We start from the raw sequence: 3109 nt of genomic DNA, 5'->3' as shown, positions 1-3109 counted from the left end.
TCCAGCCGCCCAGGGGGGTGGGGGGATTTGTCAATTTCACAGCTCCTGCCATGAAATTGACAAGACAGACCAGGGCCAGCTCCAGGGTTTTCGCCCCTAAGCAGCCCCCTCCCCCCCCCAAAAAGCCGCGATCGTGATCTGCGGCTCTTCGGCAGGAGGTCCTTCACTCCGAGCAGGAGTGAGGGACCCTCCGCCGAATTGCCGCTGAATAACTGGACGTGCGGCCCCTCTCCGGAGTGGCCACCCCAAGCACCTGCTTGCTAAGCTGGTGCCTGGAGCCGGCCCTGAGACAGACAATGAAAGGTAAGTAGTGTCTACACAGATACTGTCTCTCTAACTACACCTCTCGTGGGGGTCGATCGAGTTATTATGTCAGTGTAGTAGGGCACTTGCATCAGTGAGAGGAAGGCTGTATTGTAGGCATTGACATAATTAGGTCGACATAAGCTGCCTTACCTTATGTCGACCTGTGTAGCGTAGACCAGCCCTTAATTACCATGGAATTAAGGCTGGAAGTGCTCAATATTACCCTGTTCTCCTTGTGGCATTCGAAAACATGAGTTTATAATTTCCAAAACTCAATCATTGGAAATGCAAGTTTAAGGTCCCTCACTTATCCCTTACAAAATATTAGCATAATTGAAAAAAATATCAGAATACCAACACTAGAAATCTCAGAAATTTCCCCTACAACACAATCTTAACTCTGCTCCCACAGGGTTGCCAAGAGGAACTGGGAACATCCCAGTACCTTACTAATGCCTAATGAAAACTGCCATTTTCTTTTGCCCACCAACTCTTGATCAGGATTATATTTGTACACTCCAACAAACCCTCAATGCATAGGCGCCGATTCTGTGGGTGCTCTGTGGCTGGAACACCCACGGGGAAAATTAGTGGGTGTCTGCACCCACCGGCAACCAAGCTTCCCTCCACCCCACCTCCTCCTCCTCCCCTGAGTGCACCGCGTCCCCACTCCTCCGCTTACCTCCCAGGGCTTCCCACCTGGCCACCACCAAACAGCTGTTTGGTGGCATGCTGGGAGGGGGAAGGACTGGGAACGTGGTGCGCTCAGGGGAGCTGGCGGGGAAGAGGCGGGGCCGGGGTGGGGATTTGGGGAAGGAGTTGGAATGGGGAAGGGCAGGGGTGGGAAGAGGCAGGGCTGCATGGAAGGGGTGGAGTGGGGGCAGGGCCAGGGGCAGAGTGGGGGTCGAGCACTCAGGGGAAGCAGGGAAGTCAGCGCCTATGCCTCAATGTGCTCTTTGCAGCACTGTAGATTTGGTGAGTACTTGCTGCTGGATAGATCACATTGGACAAAAAGGCTGAGGTACAGGGGGAAGGTACAGTATTACAGGGGGCAGAGTTAAGCTTGTGTGGGAAGTGTCACCTAAACTCTGCGTTTTCTGGCTCTCTCATTGTTTTGTGAATTCAACTTTATGTTCTGGAAAGACAGACACAGGACAGAGTTTAGCACATGCAACCTTAACTTCAAATTAATAAAGTTTTTGCATGTTAGTTGTTCCCTGATTTGGGGCTCAGTAACAAAAACAAAACCCCAACAAAATGATTCTTCTCCCACTGAAATGTGCATCCTTGGATGAGGAAACAGAAGCCGCTATTTTATACCCTGTCAAGCTAGGACAAGCTATAATGAAAAAGAGTATTTATTTTGGGAATCAGCTTTGCATCTGTTTAGATAAAATCCTCAGAATCTGGATAATGACTGATTCAGGAGGATGTTGATGTGATTTCTCCTTGAAAAATCAGTGTCCATTTCCAAAGGCCTGTATCTCTGAACAGATTTTAATCAGGGAGGACATTTTAGCATGGCTGAAAAGAAATGATTTGAACTTACTCGAGCTTACATAATAGGCTAACTTTGACTAACACCTTTGTAACATGGCTGATTTCTAGATAGCACATCTCTGCACATGTGGCTGAACTGTTCTTTTTCTAATTTGGATTTTTCATAAGAATTATTATGAAATTTCTATACTGTGTCTGTCTACCCCAAATAGTAATGAGTCAAATGGATAGATCTACCAAAGTATATATCCACAATGTACTTAAGTTTCTTCCTTTTTCAGATGGTTAAAGATATGTTAATGGACTGTATATCATTCATTGTTAATCTGCTGTGACCAAAATGGTTGAGGGTATGTTTATATTTTTTCTCAGACATTGTCTAGTGATTAGAACACAGCAAGGGAAGCCATAACTGCCAATTTCTAATGGCTCTGCCAGTGACTTACTGTGTAGCCTTGGGTACGTGATTTATGATATATAGCCTAACAGTCTAGTTCAAATCATTATTCTCTTTAGTGCCTGAATTCAAATCCCACTGCTGCCAAGTCATGTTTTTTTGCCTGTATCCACATTTGCAACATTCCTTTTTGGAAAGGTGGTTAGAGCGGGAATGTGGAGTTCTAAACCTGACTTATTTACTGGGTGACCTTGGGCAGCTCACTTAACGGCTCTTTGCCTCCATTTCCACATCTCTAAAATAGGAATAAAAATATTTACTCTTCTACATTACAGGAGTATTGTGGAGTTCAAATAACATTTGGGAGACACTTGGAGATCCTCATATAAAAGGCATTATAGATGTAAAGTATTGTAATCATCTCCCAATTGGTTTTCAACTCTGTGGGTTGTATACTTTTTGTATTTTGGCCCTAATTATGCTCTCAATTAAACTGTTATAAATTTGGAGAAGCTCAACTGAAGTCAATAAAATGGCTCCTGATTTACACGGGCATACTTAATAGAATTTGCTCTCTCTTGTAATAATAAAACATAATTGTTCATTTGTAAAACGAAGGAACATTTAGCCAATACATCTTATTGTCCAATGAGATTTCTGTTAGCAAATTCTATTCATTTTAAGCCTCCTATGTTTGGAGTCCGTTTGATCAGCTGTCTATCTCATTTTCCCTCCATACATGCTTAGTGCTCAAATCCTGTTAGGAATGTTTCATAAAGAAACTGAACCTGCAAAATGCTTTGGTAATGCTGCTGAAGTTATTGCCATTTTGTAGGTTCAGTTTCTTTATGAAACATTCCTAACAGGATTTGAGTAGTAAGTGCACTTTTGATGACAACTACAACA

This window comes from Emys orbicularis, chromosome 1 (assembly GCF_028017835.1).
Source record: "Emys orbicularis isolate rEmyOrb1 chromosome 1, rEmyOrb1.hap1, whole genome shotgun sequence".
Classification (NCBI taxonomy): domain Eukaryota; kingdom Metazoa; phylum Chordata; order Testudines; family Emydidae; genus Emys; species Emys orbicularis.
This window is presented reverse-complemented; position numbering follows the sequence as displayed.